Raw genomic sequence first — 17,064 nt, 5'->3', positions numbered from 1 at the left:
TATGTTTAGTGCACAAATTGGAGCCAGCAGTGGCAAAAGATACAGTTGCCAAACAGATACAATATCCTATAGAGAGCGAGATCCAGACAACAGGACAATTTCCACTTATGCAGTCAAAAAGTGTTCATGAAGGAATAGCATTTTTGTAGATAGTAAATCCATAAACCTAAAAAAAGAAAAAAATGCATAGGTTTGTTTTGTAAGTAAAAGAGGAGATTTTCCATATTTCTACAAGCTGGGTTTCCTAACCCTAAAAAGCAAGAAAATGGTAAAAAACCAGGAGGGAAAGATGCTTTCCTGTGTTTAAATTAAACTTTCATGGGGAAAGCCTGCTTTTAGAGGTGACAATATTTGCAAAGACATTTTCTCATGGACCTGTTCCCTCATCACTTCTGTCTTTAACCTCCAACTTGGTGGCATAACAGGTGTTTAATCAGGAGTAGCATCACACATTATATATATCAGCAACAGATTATAAGTTTGTGTGGTGTTCATTTTCTTATTTGCAATGATCCATAGAGACTCAGGCCTTGCTGGAAACAGCTGAGGAAAAGCCATGAAAAGCTGAAAACCAGGAAAGTCATGCCATAAGCTCAGCCCAGCCCAGCCAGTCTTTCAGTCAGAGAGCCGAACAGTTAGGGCTGCTGGAAGGTTGCAGTCAAAGATGGCAGAACATATACCATTTGCAGAGGTGAGCCTCCTAGGAATTCATTACCCATGCAAGGGGAATCTGTCTGAAAGTATTGACATCCTGAATCTCACTGCCAATATAAGTGAAATCTCAGCTTGCTGCTGATGCTCCTTTGGACTTGCTCCACTTCAGAAAGCTCCTTTATGGCTTATTTGGTGGGTTTTATCCCTGATACTGGCACTGTGTCATGAAAGGAAAAAAAAAATTGGAGCAGAAAAATCCTTTTTACTAGCACCTCAAGAAATCTAGAGCAGCCTTTAAGTGGACATCTCTAGCTGGCACAAAGACACTGGATGAATTCTAATGTGTGCCACTGCAAAGGTAGTTCACAAGGCAGATTAGTGCCTTGCTTTGTTGCTTTGTATTCTCACTAGCTGCATCCTGGATGTCAGAAGAGGAGTGAAGTAGTTCAGCAATGTGATGCTGGATGTCCCGATGACCCTGGTTCATTCTCCTAACTTAGGGACTCATGCCCTCTCTGTCTCTGAGAGATTGTTTTGTGAAACAAAACAGGTTCTGGTCTTGAATGTTATATGGAGCATATAGGCACTTGCTCACTTCAGTCCTCTTCATGCTATACATCCATTTTTGTCATTGCAAACAGCTAAGCCACCAGGAGTATGTGGGATATGTATATAAGGCAGTGTTAGCTCAAATTCATACTTGGGACTTTGTGCAGTCTGTCCCTCTTTTAGCTCATCAGGAAGCAACTCCTACAGGCCTGGTGGCAGTCCCCCCACAGCACTTCAGGGAGTTTCTTCCCTCAACCCCAGTGGGACAGGAGCCGCCCTCACTTGCATGACCACTAAGCTGGCCCTGAATCCCAGCAGTCAGCTGTCTGAGGGTATGGGTGGGATATTCTCCAGGCCCTTGGTGTGGTTTGAAGGCCCCTTGCAAGGGAAAGCATCCAGAACAGAAGGTCTAGCTCCTCGGGAGAGATGTGGGAGGAACTGTTGATCTCAGGATGTGTGATGGAGAGAGATCAGCAAGCATTAGCAGGAAACCCTGCAAAGGACAGAGATCATCTCCACAGCTGTGCAGGCTGGCCCTGCTGGCTGCCTGAAGCCCAGCAGGAAGGACTCCAAACACCACAGCCTTGGGCAGTGTGTGGCAAGCAGGGAGGCAGGGCAGGGAGGTGCTGAGGTTCCCAGACACCACAGCTTCTTGCAGCGCAGGTTTCTGCCCACAGCTGTGTTTACTATGCCCAATATACTTCAAAGGATCAAAGGAAATAATTAATCTCCCTTCATCCAAGCCAAATGAACAAACTTTGAACAGATCACTGTATTTCACTTTCAGCATGGTGATGTGCACTGCATTCAGACTACCATTGGATTTTCACTCTTCTGGGCTGCTTTGTCTTTCTGAGTAGAACTGTAGCAGACTAAAGAATACATATGGGCTTCTCAACTCTCTTTGTATAACTCTATCTTTACACATAGAAAAAGACCACTTAACTGGATGTTCCTTGGAAGTATATCAGCAAGCCATCATCCATATCACTCCATCGATTTCTTTTTTGAAATCTGTTTCCTTTTATTTCCTTTAAGGAATAAAAATTAACATGAGCTCCAGGTGTCTTGCAAATTTTCCAAGTTCTTGTGAACCTCAAAGAACCTTAAACTCCTCTGGATTTCCTAACTTCCTAATGTTTGTTTCAGATGTGATGAAAAGTCATTGCTATTTAGTTTGGCTAATGCAAGCCTAGTTTTATTCAATATTAAAAAAAAAAAAAGTGGAAAATATCCAGAGACTGAATTGTTGTTTGAGAATTTAATATAAACTGGATTAGTTATGGGACTAATAAATATATGTATTCTGTGGCTGTATTGAATTTTAAGTAGATGATTCTAGGTCCTCTGAGAATCATTCTGAAAATACAGAATTATTTGTTAAGATTTATGTCAAGGTTGGCAAGGTTAAGGGTTAAAACGAATTTAGAGATTGATTATGCCAGCCATCACTGCTATGAAATTTTAATCTTAATGGCAGTGCCAATGAGTCTTTTAATTCTCTTCCACTGTTTCCAGTGCTTTGTGCTTTTGTTGTATTCCGCTTCTACACAGCACCACAGAACTTCAGCGGGAGCTGACATAATATTTTAGAAACAGTAAATTTTAAAATCAGACAGGTATTCAGAAATTCACTAGAACTAAAGAGAATCAAGGCTTCATTTATCATTAAAATACAGAGTTAAACACACATTATAATGAAGCTTGATGGTGTATGAATATGTTGATAATTGTTTATTCTTTAAGAAAAATTTTCACCCTGAGTTTTGTTTGAGGAAATAGTCAAGTATGTGGGAGAGAAACAGGATAAAGAAAACTTCAGCTTCTTCTCTTTACTTCAACTGTGAACTTCACTCACAGGAGACGCAAGGGTGAAGTACTTTCATCCCCTTGGATTTGAGGGATTTGAGCTGTATTGTTTCTGCCTGCACATGCTCTCTAGGTGATACCCATGCCATGCGATATCCTGAGCCTATCTGTAGAGATCCAGTACCCTTCGTGTAACAGATCACCATCATTCTGTCCCAATCAAAACTGAGTGCAGATCCTGTCCCCAAAGTATGATAGAGATGCTCTACACTAAATAATAGCTTTTAAACATTTTGCTCAGGTAAATGTGGCTTGTCCTTAGCTGTCACATGAAGTTCCCTTCTCAAGGTAAGCTGACAGGTGACACTGTCTAAGTTTTCCTCTGATAAGAAGTACACATGTATGGAGAAAGTCGTTGAAATCAATGGTCCTAGTCCTGTAAGAGCTACTCAGAATGAGCAAATGTGGTGAAATTTGCTACATTTAGAGACCAAATGATCACAGCTGTTCACACTACATCATATGAGGAGCCCTGGGAGAATGTTTCTCTTTTTCTGTAAGGATTATCATTTTCCCCAGCTCCCCATGGTAGGGGACAGAACATTCAAATGCTCTACAGTTTGCATATTGCATCCTCTATTTTAATGCTATTTGGCTCTTGCAGTTGTAGAGTTCACACTTCACCATAAAATCTACACTTTAAGACAGAAAACAATGGAATGTCTCCTCTCTTTCCAGAGCAATTCAAGGTAATGTCCTCAGCTGCCTCCACTGGACAATCTACTAGATCACTGTATGAATGCATTCAGTTCCTGGTGTAATTAATGCGTTCACATGTACAGAGAATTCAAGGTAAGTATAAAGTAAAAATGAAATGTGTGGTGTAAGATCACCTTGTAACAAAAAAAGAGAGGAAGGCCAGGAATGTTCTGGTCACATCTTACTGCAATAAAAGAAGCACACTGCTGAGTTCATGAGAAACACAGATTACAGTTCAAAGTGATCACAAGCACAGTTAAGCTCTTGATGTTTTCCCTTGGTTCAGATACCAGCATTATCAGTTATAAAATAGACATGAGTTGGAAGAGAATCGACATTCAGAGGAGTTCAGTTAAAGGCATTTCATACCTTGAAATACCATATGCAGTTTATTTCTTTAAGCCAAGCAGTGGTGTGAAGTGAATTAAAGTAACTACCTTTTAAATCTTTAATTATGACAATAAAAATGAAAGCACTAAAGCAAAAGAAAGCTTAAGATAAGCTTAAACCCACAATAAAGAACAGTTGAGCTAATTTGAACCTGATAAGGAAAGCTAAAGTTCATCTAGAGCAAAATCCAGCAATATGAAGGGCGGTAAGGAAAGTTTCTACACTGCAAAAGGAAGACCATAGAAAATGTGAGTTAGCTGATGTCAGTGGGAGGACATTCTCTACTGTCTTGGAAAGGTCATGGTGATCAAGGCAAGTTCCAGAGGACCAGAACTAAATAACATCATTCCTTTTTTCAAGGGCAAAGAGGAAGAGCAAGGACCTATAGATTGCTTGGCTTTACCTTAACATTTGGGAAAGCAGTAAACCAAATAATACTTAAAGCCATTTCCAAACATAAGAAAGACACGAAGGTTTTTGGAATAAGCAGCACAGATTTGTAAAGGGGGGATCACACATTACCAACCTCATATTCTTTGTGAGGAGGTGGTTGACACGGTAGATGAGGGGGGAGCAGGGGATGTTGTTTATCTTGAAGTATAAGCTGGAGGCTAGTCACTAGTGGTGCTTCCCAGGGCTCCATAGATGTGCATTGATAAATAACCAGGCTCAAGTCACCATATATATTTGTAGATATAAATATACTCACATAGTTACAGCAGCATAAGAAAATCTTCAAGAGGCTTTATACATTGCACTACTCAGCTTTCCTCAAGGTCTCCCAGAAAAAGGAGCTGCTCTGGAAACTCACTGTCTGCAGCCAAAGCAATCTGGGCCCAGGCAGATGCTAGTATTAATTTTCTGTCGGGTAAAGCCATTGACTGATCAGATAAAGTGTAAAGGAAGACAAAGCAGAATAATTATTTCAGCTAAAGATATGATGTATTATTTAAATTACTTATCTGCATCTTAAGATTAAAATCGCTAAGTGCTTAAAATAAAAAAAAAAAAAAAAGGACACTTCTGAATCTGTAACACATATTGAGGAAAAATAATACTTGAATTCTACAAGTCACTGACCTACGATTTTATTTAGGAAAATGTTGATTGATCTATGTTTGTGTAACTAATAACCTGTGATGTGTACACAAGTTCAAAGCTAAGAACAGTTCAAAAGATGGCTGCAGGGGACAAATCCTACATTTCCTTTTAGAAAAGCTTTCCTCCTCTCCTTCTTTCATTTAGAATAAAGGCATATTGCCTTTATTGTTAATGAAACAGCTGCATGGTCCAGAGAATACAGCCATGAAAGCCTACCAAAGCCTCATGGAAATGTTTCTTTTTTGCCAATGTCATAACTGATGAGAGGAAAAAAGGCTTTCCCCCTTTCCCCCTTTTTTATCATCAGAGACACTTGCACATAACAGAATCCCATTTTCTTGAGGTGTTATCTGCTCCTACTGTTAATACATGATACCCACAATCCTTTCTCTGTGACTTCCAACTCATGGCTACAGTCAGAGCTCATAGCTGCAGCTAAGTTACTTTAATGTTAACAGCAAATACTTAATTCCCTGAAGGCAAAGGCAGCAGGCAGGACGCCAGCCTTATATATATTTTCTTATTGATGGTTTTCAATTCCTGGTATAATGTTGGTAACCTCATTGAAAAATTGACCTCATGGTCAATTGACTTGTCCAACATGTAGGCTTCATCAGTACTAGATAGGGTCACATTTGAAAAGCGATGTGTGGTAGCATTTCAACCCCTAGGATCTCGTTAAATCTTTGGAGTCCTATCCCACCACTTCCATCCCTCTTGGACCTTCCCACCTGCCCTGCCACACGGTGACTTGGGATTTCAGCCAGAGAGGAATAGGTGGTCCTGTCTGAAATCATGCTTAATTCCTGGCTGGGGTCAAACCATGACACAGGCTGTGACAGTTTCCTCCCAAATCTGTCTCAAACCAGGACACATGCCACAATCTGAAATGGAGTCTTTCAGCTTGGAAGAACCAGCCTACGTGGAAAAACAGTGGAGCAATACGGCTGGTTTAGAGGATCTTTTCAAGAAACATATATTGTGGTCACAGCTGGTAAAAAGAATACTTAATATTTTTACATTTTAGTACAGCTTGATGATTTTTACTGATTTATATGTTTTGGAGTTGCTGATAGCTATTTTTAAGGTATTATGGGGTTTGTGTATTAGTTTGTTATAAAGGTGCTTATTACTTTACACTTCTAGAGAAGTGTATTGAAGTGTATCTAAGTGCATTGAAGATTTATATTATGCACCATCTTGTATTATAAAACAGCATATTCTTTAAGAAACTGATCCTATCACCACCATTTCTTTCATTATTAATTTTCCATCTGGCTATCAACACATTTGCATCCTCTTCTTCCTCCTTATATTCCACTGTAGCAATAACCTCCTTTCTTTGCATTTTAATAGAGAAATAAATGCACAGCATAAAAAGGCAGTTTTGAGGCCTGGCCTAGCACAGACAATTTAATCAATGTCATGAATTAGCATTTTCTAGTTGCTAGGAAATGCTACCTTGGAACATCTGACAGGCGGATGCACTTAGGCTTGCTCTCCACGACAGGAGAGGTTAATTTGATTCGAACCACTTGCCAGTAAAAAGGGAATCTATTTGTGCTCCTATGGCCAGCAACACCAACAAGACTTTTCTCATAGCATTTCTTCTCAAATGTAGGGCTTAATTTTCGTGAATTGTCTATTAAATATATGTATTATTTGGTATCCGAAATGCACAGGTACCATCTTTAAAATTAAAAGAGGGCCCCTCAGATTATATCACCATTTGTCAAAGAGAATAACCTTTCTACACCTACGAGAACTGTTCAGCTTTCCTTGGTATTTACTTTAAATAAAAAATTTTAGAACACCTTAAAAATAATCACCAAACTGGTTAGGGTGAATTTCCCTGTTAAATTGTATTTATAACTGTTAGTCTATTACAAAACTGCTTTGGAATATATCTTTCATTTTATTAGAGTATTAAAGAAAATGAAGTTTGAGGCTTTTGAGAAATGAAACTCTGTTTAGGACTATGTAATGAATTGACCTGAGGCAGTAGAATTTCCCAAGAAATTATTAATCTTATTTTTAAAAAATTAGTCTAGGTGTTATTAAATCAAGAACTGATGTAATAGTCACCTGCTATATTTTCTCTAGCAGGAAACTGTATATAACCTGTGTGAGAAACATGTTAATAGTTTGCTAGATGTCTGCCAAATATTTTTGCTGAAAGCCATACAAATTCCAATACTTTCCTATACAAAAAAATCTATCCACGGAGAGATAACACCAAAAACACCTCAGAAAAAAAAAAAAATTTAAATGCATGAAGTAAATTGTTCAGAACTCAAGCTAACAAGGTGACTAGGAAAAATAGTGTATTTCAGACCTAAAGGTTGAAATGCGGATGCACAAATATCAGATGGAAAGCCTTTAGGGCAAAGATTTATTAGTAAGATGATTGGATTTTGTCTTTGTACATCTCTACTTGAAACTAACCTTTTTTTACAAATGAGGGATGACCTATAAATAATGTCCTTTGGATGCATTTTTATGTTCTTTTCACGGTTTAATTATACCAGTTGTCCTTTACCAATTACGCATCAGTACCAAAACACTGCTTTCTCATAAATGTGAACTGCAATGTCACAAATGTGACTTTGGAAAATAAAAATCCTCAAACTTCAGCTATCTTTTGCTAGTGAATTAAAACTCAGAAATATGCAGCATCCAGTCCTACTGTAGTTATTCAACACCTTTGACTACTGACTTTAATAAATGGCAGTTTTGACCATTAATTGATTGAGGGGGAAATACAAAGTTTTGCTTCCATTGTGAAAAGAAATAGAGATTAATATGGGGAGCAAGAGAAAAGGAGAGAGGAAAGGATAAAGTGAAAAAGAAGGCAGCTGTAATGGGCTTCTGATAGCATCTATAGTAACCTTCTGCTGAGAGCTGGGCCAGCTGCAAATCCAGGTTGTTCATGGTCTAATCCTGCTGAGTTTTGACTACGGATCTCCAGCACTATGGAACTCACAGCATGGCACCTATCGCAGTGCCCAATGTGAACCATCCCCAGACAGAAGCACCCCGAGAGAGAAGCTCCCCAGAAGGAGACACCATATTCAGGGTGAATGTGGGTTTCGTCAAATGTCCCACCCCATGTAGGCTCTTCAAGTGTCAAAGCAAAGACCAGCGCCCACTGCATTCACTGAAGTCTGGTAGAAGCAGGTGCAAGTGCCAGGAACTCCCTTGGGAAAAGGTTAAAGATGAGTTTAGAGGTAATAAAGAATACAAATAGAATAAAGAAAGTTACAATTAAGGGGAAAAATATAACATTTCCAGAGTTAAACAAGAGTGGCAGGATTTGTGCCGGTACATAAGAAGAGCACAGCCTCGCCCAGCACCTGCTGATTCACCAGCAGGGGAAAATGGTGCTCGTTTGGCTGTAATTGTCACGCTATCACTAGTCTTGGGATTTAACTTAAAAGTTAATTTTAAAGCATCAGTTAATGAGGATTCATGTCCAAAATCCTGTCAAACTACAAGGACGTGACCTTCAACCAACATAACCCAGTGTAATTCCACTGAGGCCAGAGAACAGGGAAGGAACCAAAATCAAAAATGGCCATCAAAACCCAGTGTAAAATAATATTTGCATATTCCATTAACATATATGACACACACTTAAAGGCTCTGGAAGAACATAGCACTTTGAACCTGCTGGTCTGCCCCATTCAGAAGATGTTTTCATTCAGGGACTATAAAGATTTTTTTAATCAGTTTGTTCTATCCAGAATAGTTGCTCAATAGGGACAAAAGAGTGTGTGATATGGATTGGTTTTGCCATTCAGGGAAATTCTCATTTTTTTCTTTTCATATGACAATCTGATTACAGCCAAGAAACTTGGAAAAACATATTAATTTTGAATATTTTCCCAAGGAATGTTTGGCTGAATGAAATAGCTCCCTGCTGTCTGTCAAACTAGTGACGTCTTTCTGAACAAATTAAGGCAGGTGCTGAAAAGGTATCCTGAATATCTATTACAAATAATTAAAGCATTTCTTTAATAGCTGCATCTTCTCTAGCATTCATCATTTACAGTTCCAATCCATTCCTCTGAAAAATTATTCCTAAAGTAATAGTGTGCCATAAATCAACACTCTCCTCAGCAGATGCCACTTAAGCCTAATGGTCATATTATGCAAGCACAGTGTTGCTAACAGAAGAGGGAGCAGGTCAGATAATAAAAGAGACAGTAATGCCCTGCTTTCCTGGAAGTCCTATAGCCACTCGGAAAATCCAAATTTAATGTTAAATACAATGAATGTTTTCTAATCTTCGAAGCATAACTGGACCAGATTAAAAAACTTAAGCAGAGGTGCTGAAACAAATTGTAAATTAAAATTACTTCCAAAGCAAAGTCTACAGAATGCAAATGGGGTGCCTTTGCCCTGTGCTTGTAGCCTGGAAATAAACTGAGATGCGAGCAGCACATAATTCCTGCTGTATTTTCAGAATGGTTTTATGAAAACAAAGGTAGATGAAAAGTTAACAAACCTGAACAGAGCAAAGGTTTTTTGCAATTCTGGTAGTAGCAAAGAAAAGAATTTTAGCAACCCACCTGTCAGGAAAAACAATCAAATTATATCCAGACACTGAAATGAGAGAGTAAGGACTGAGGCACTTACAAAGCATCGGCTAGATATGCACCAGATATATGTGATACTCAAAGTTACATTGAGAAAAAGAAATCTGGAATGAGAAAAGCTCAAAGAGAAAACCTGGAATGCAATGAGCTATACTTTAAATGAGGCATTGAAAAAAATATTTATTTTGGGTATGTGTGATGCAAGTCAGAGGTCAAGCAAAAGCTGAAATTATACATTTGTCATTGTTACAAGGAACTGAGTATCCACCGAGGGAATGAAAACATGCCATAAAAAGAGTGAGCAAAAGGAAAAAAGCAATCTGTAGAAAGAACAAGGGACCAGGGGAGGAGCCAGGACACTGGCTGAAATATAAATATGGAGAGGAAATATAACCATACTGGCCATATGTCACTCCCACAAACCCACCAAGGCCAGCTTACCATGTGCTTTCCATAGGGGAAACAAACACTGGATGGCTGGAAAAGTGCACAGTGCTGGAAAGGTCCAGTGCACAAACAAAGAAATCTGAAACAGTATCTCAGGCCTTCAAAAGCAAGTCATCCTAGAAAAAAATGAGTCAGTCAACAGGACTCATTTGTAAACAACCTCATAGACAACTGGGCTAAGAAACATAGCATTGAGTGTGTCACATTCCTTACCATGTACTGGCTTCCAGAAAAATTAAACAATACTGTCAATGGTCTCTTAAGACTGCATTGAAAGCAATGTCTGGTGGGGCATTCAGACATTGAGATTTACATTTAGCAAAGGCCACCTGGGCAGCCAGTACTTTCATTCACCCTGAAACACCAAGAACTGTCAGATCCGTGCACCTGTTCTTTCCTCTCATGAAAGATTTTATTGCTTATAAAATACCTTTTGTGACTTCTCTTTTATTTGAAGAAATTGAAGTTTTTCATTTTATTTCTGCCTAATTTTGGCAGCTCATATTCCACGATCCATTCAATTTCCTTCACTGCTTTCTTTGGCAATTACTTTCCCTCACTATGTAGAGTACAGATTAATACCTCGTTTCTGTCTAATAGAATACTTTTTTTCCCTGGGTTACAATATCTATAAATTGTAAAACTCAGCAAACTAAATGGATCAAACTAGGAATTGTGGTTGGGTGATTTTTGTTCTTACAAGCAAGTTATTTTCTGGTTTGTTGCTAGTGAAGAGTTTAAATTCAAAAATGAAACTGCTTTTAGGATTCTTCTCTGCCATCAAAGAAAAGTCAAGGTTCCTTCACATTTTAGTCACTGCACCAAGCCAACAGGCAAAGTCATTTTTGGGAGCCAGGATGTTGCCTTTTCTCAGAGTGTGAGGTTGTAGGCTCTTACCCACGAGCATGGAATTTTCCCATAAAAATAATGTGTGATTCCTTCAACTCCATAGCCTTCCCCCTCCGTACAGATCTGTGACATCCCTCTGATGCCTCCAATCTGCCAGAAGCTGTCACTGACAGTGGTATCCTTCCAGAAAAACACTGATAGTAAATGTCTCAAAAGTAATTGAGAGGTTAAGTTTTGCAAGTAAAACTGTGCAGTCTTGTGTCCGCCTGTCCCAAAGGAGACACAAGCTTAGGAAATATGTTTTTTGGGATTTTATGTGGTTTTCTCCTCAAGGGTTGAAATTCAGAAATCCCAAATGTTGATGACATCACCTTGGCTTCTGATGTCTTTTCTTGTTTCCCATGCAGACTACCCCCAAGCTTATCAGTCCAGCCTGAGACAGAGCGAGGAGCTGCAGTGAGGCCAACATGAATCCAACTTAATTAACTGCATTAAAAACCACACCAAATCTGCCTTGCAGCCTTTGGCCTAAGCTCTGGAAAGCAAACAAGCAAAGAAAACAGTAAAGGGAGAGACAACATTTATCCTCAAAAATAGAACCCAGGAGGTTTCTCCCCACAAGAGCATCTTCCTCTAAGTGTGCTCCTTCTTCTGCCATTCCTCATTAGCACAGTTAGTAGGGGACAGAGTCCTGCTGGTAAAAGCAAGGCCTTCTGCTTAGTGGCCTAGAGGAGCCCACCAGGAGGTAAGGCATCAAAATCAATGTCCACTCAGACAAAAAAAGCAGCAAAAATCCTGTCCTGTCAATATATGGTGGGGGAGGCCAGGCTCCCAGTGTTTAACTCCTGGGTTTTCTCATTTGTGTTTGCTCCTGAACATCTAAGATTTTAGAGATATATGTGGAAGCACAGCACTGACATATAGGAAAAGAAAACAATCAATACTGTGCTTAACCTGACCTGAAGAATATACAGCTCATTCACTTTTAGTCTCTTGGTTTATCTCACACTGTGGGAAAAAGTAGTATTTCAGATTAATCCAACAGCAGGTCAACAGTATTGAGAACCAAAATGTTTTCAGTCAGAGCTTTTGGAGTTTGAGTAGATGAGGCTTTACCTGTATTACAGATAAAAACCGTATGTTTTTTCCTCTTGTATAATAGCATGTCCAATGCCAGAAATTTAGTAATATGTTTGTAACATACATCTCATTAATACAAAAACCATAAGGGAATTGACCCCCTTTATGTTATCTGTGATTTTTTTTAATCTTTCTAGCAACTAGAAAGTCTATGATATTAACAATACTTCCAAAAATGGAAGTATCTGAACCAACAGCAAACCTCTGTCTTACATCTGCAATACTGTTTGCTATCAATGAAGGAAGGGAGAGATTTATAGGAAATGTCCCTTGCCAGTAACAATCCAGCTACCATAAATAGCATATTTCTCCTGATTTTAAGCAAATTCTGGATGTGATTGCAATTTTTCAGTGCAACAACTTTATATTTTGGAGTACAAAGTCACTTGGATATATTCAACAGAAATGCATGACTTAAAGTCACTGATGGAATCCTTGTACAAGGGATCAAATCCAGCTGCGCTACCAACCAATAGAATGGTCCAAAATCATGGAACCAAATGTTTTCCTCATAATTTTTTTTTTCAATTAGGAAAAAAATGTGGTTTCTCACTTTTTATTTTCCAATTATGTGAAATGGCATAAAGAAGGAGTAAGCTGAAAATAAAGAAATTTTGTAACTGGAGTAGAATTAATTTTTTCAAACAAAACGAATCTACATTGATTCAAAACATTTTAAAACACTGAAAAAAAATTTGACAATCTATGAAACATTTCCCCTCTTTGTTCCCCTGAGAGAAAGAACTTTATTTGGAAAATATGCATAAGAAGGTTGTTCCATATAGCAAAAGATTCACATAAATGAATACCTAGCTTTTCAATAAAACAGTGGCATCAAAAATATTTTTCACTCATCACCATTTACTGCATGATAAACAGGTATTACTTTAATTTGAAAGTCTTCACAGCCAGCCTCCAGTATTCAACTACATGTGTACTAGAGCAAATAACACCTCAGACTTCTACAGGAATATAATGACTGACTGACTGATGAAAGACTGTTTCTTCATAATGACTCCATTCCCATGAGCATGTCCAACCAATTTTCTAGGAATTTCGAAGCTAGATATTTTGTTGGTTTCTTCATTACTTTTCAAGGTCCCTGACTGCTATTGATCACTCCAGGTGCTTCCTAAGATTTCAACCAGACATTTTTCCACAAAGTCAAAGTCATAAAAAGTCAGCAATGACAAGGATATTTGAAATTATTTAAATCCTTCCCCACTCCATCATGTCAGAAGGCAAATCTTATTTACATAGAATCCTTTGAAGGAATGCAATTATGTCATTAATCAAAAGCAAACCTTGAAGGCAAACCTGCTCTGTAAAAGCTCCTTTTTTATCCTTTGTATTTATAGCTCTCAAGAGAGAGCATGTTGCCTAGGAATAGAGTGGGCTGATTAAAAATAAAGTCAAGGAGCAAGCTACCATATTGCCATGGGATTGTGACTCATTTTGCCGTGTAGGACATTCCCTTCCAACACATACCCTTACAATGAAACCATTTTCTAGGATACTCTGTTCTCCTCCTTTTCTTTGTGCAGTAACTGCACTTGACACACAGTGATGGATTTGAGGTCTGCCCCACTGCTGGGTTTTAGGGTATGCTTACACTGTTAATGTTGTAATTGAAGAAGATGTCATCATTTAGTGACTATGTGATAAAATTCAGCCATTTTAGGGTTTAATGCTGCTAGAAAAAAAATACTGGACATGTTGTAATTTGTAACATTCACATGATAAAAGCTGCTCAAATCTTCATATACCTCCTTCTGTTGATTATTTAGAAACAATTCTGTAACAAAGGCTCCAGGTGTATAAACTTAGTTCTTACAGGAAGACAAGCAACAAAAGATAACAAAGGATTTCTCATTGGTTCTGTACAGTAAATGAAAAGCACTTTGATTACTTTGTGGGATTTAGAGAATGTGAAAGATCCACTCAAATTCATTGTTGTGGTAACTAATTTTGGTAAAGATGTTTTACTTTTGATTTCTTCATCATACCAGCAAAAGTAAAATATTGCTCCAAAGTTAGCACAGTCATCAGCAATATAATTTTTATAAAATACTACAGAAGCAGTAAAAACAATTTTAGGAAATTTACCTAGTATTGATGCACATAGTCTATGGAAATTCCAATTCTCTTCATAGATGTTCCCCACATTTTCATTCTTTTCATGCTTTTTGATGGACTCATGACTATAAAGTCATATGTGACTTTTATATGATTTGCAATATGAAAATCATTAATTCAACCTATTTTTTTCTTATTGTAACAGCAGTTTTCAATCATTTTTGTTCAGTTTTGCAGCCAAAACACGGGCCCTCTGGAACAAGGCACTAAGAAAGCAATTACTAAAATGAAGATTGACTCTTGCAGTGCAAGTTAATTCATTTTCAAGGAACATTTGGAAAAAATGTAAGATGAGATGCATTGGATTTGCCTGAGCTTTGTGCTATGCTTATAATAAGTTTACATTTCTGGGTAGGAATTTGCTTTTTTTTGGGTGCTTATAATAGCAAACAGCACAACATCACAGTGCTCTATAAAATGATGCTCATAAACAAAATAATAACAGCAATGTGCCCCCTCTGCAGAGGTCTAGCACAAGGCTGAAACAATACTTCTAAACTTCATTCCCTGGCAATGCTTCTAGGGAAAAAGAAATATCAAGGTTGCCCTAGACTAATTTTTTGTGATCCTAATGTTTTCTGGATGCCATTTCTTGGAGATTTAAAGAAATAGCTACAAGCAAAAACAACTCTCTGCTTTAATTCATGAAACCCTAAGGATAGCACACAGGTACAAAGCTGACTTGAACTTGTACTTATTGGTTTTTTCTGTATTTTAGATATCTTGACAATCAAAGAACCAATTATGTACTTTGCATCATTTCCAAAAGAATGTTAACCCCTCTTTACATTCTACACACTACATTGACTGACAAGAAAGGTTGATAATGTTCTTCTCCATATCTGCCTGTGAAAGTTGGTTTGGCTGAGCAGAGCACACCTGGTCCCACAGCTGCAACTGAGGGAAATCGTGTACATGCATGTGTGTGATGATGGTGGTAATAATGACGATGAAGACCAGAGTTCCCCAATAAAAACTACTCCAATGGAAAACTTTACTTGAGCTGAGGCTCCCTGTTGAGTATGCAGCTGTAATTCAAGGAGGGTTCTGCATTGTGAGTAATTCAATTTCCCACAATATAACTATGCCAACTCAATGTGTCCCCTGTTGAGTGATTATGAGAGCTGACCATGTCCAAGATGGCATGAAATGTATTATCATTTATTCAATTATGATTATTATTCCTCTGTGTTATCAGAGCCAAAACACGTTTTTTGACCAGAACAGCTAGTTCTGGCCTCACACACTTGCCACTCTCTGCTGTGCTGGCTTTCAGCAGGGCACAGCAAAATAAGGCAACTGAGGGCTATTAGCCTTCTCAATCTCTTTTTAATACCAGGCTGCAGTTACAGATAGCTGCTAGGTCTTTTTGTGTAGATATTGTGTTTTCCACTGACATAGCTGGTATTTGACAGAGCTGTTGAAATTGAAACCCCAGCACTGGCATTTTGTTGTTTTTCAGTTCTGAAGCGTGTTTGTAATACACCGTTCATCTCTGTTAAGGTAACAGCATGGAAACGCAATAAAATACACAATTCTTCCAGACTATGTTTCTGTGGATTTCTGTCAGTCATGGACGTCTTCAGTGGCATTTCAACAGGTTACAAGACTGCAGTGTCTTTCAGAAAATTGAAATTACTAGTATGCAGTTTGAACAGCCACTGTGAGAGAGCTGCTGCTAAAGAAAGATGCTGTATGTAGGCTTGACTATTGTGAGAGCATTTTCACCATCCAGTTTCTTCTTATAGTGATATTTCACTAGTTCATTTTCATATCATTCAAAGTATTGTGTAGTTGCATAGCACTATCATGTCCTTTAGGCATCCTACAGCCACATCTCACTCTGTGTCAAATCATTGTGAGAAACAAGGTTTAGAATGTACGGAAACTTCTGAGATGCTAAACAATGTTCAGATGCTCTTCTAGAAATTCTTACCTATGACAGCAATGCTTTGCTTTGGACAGGGGTTGAACAGCCATAACTGTGGTCACTGTTTCTCAGATAGTGCTGTCAACCAAGGTAGCCAACATTCACATCCTAAGTTAACACTGCAAGTTCCTGTAAGATAACCATTAGGTTGAGAGCAATTTCTAAATATGGTTTTAGCAGACCCTCATTTCTCATATAAAACTTATTCATAACCTTTATATGGGAACAGAATCCTGCTATTGTTTGTTTGTTTGATTGATTGATTGATCTCATCTCGTTTTGACAGAGATGTTGACAATCACTTAACAAAAATCCTTGGGCACCCTTCAAGACCATACTAGATGAAACATCCAGCAGTGGTGATCTCCTTACTTTATCAGTTGCAGTAGTTCTGTGGGGAAGTTTTGCATACTGGACAAGGTTGCCTATATGCCATATGCATCTTTCATGTTGAAATTCAGACACAGTTATTTTATTATTCCAATCTCTGCTGACTCTATTTTATCTTCCTTTAGTGTTGCGGGAACCTAAAGCTATGTTCTCTTTTCCTCAGACCGTTAATTTTTTGTTTGCTCAGAAGTTATAATAGCCAAGCCCAGAACAGACCACCAGGCAGAGCAGACCAAAACCTCCAACTTCTTTAGTCTGACACAGGGAAGAAAAGAAAGTGGGAGAGCTCTGATAGGTACACTGATTTTGTCT

This window comes from Zosterops lateralis (genome assembly GCF_965231275.1).
Source record: "Zosterops lateralis genome assembly, chromosome: 1".
NCBI lineage: Eukaryota > Metazoa > Chordata > Aves > Passeriformes > Zosteropidae > Zosterops > Zosterops lateralis.
This window is presented reverse-complemented; position numbering follows the sequence as displayed.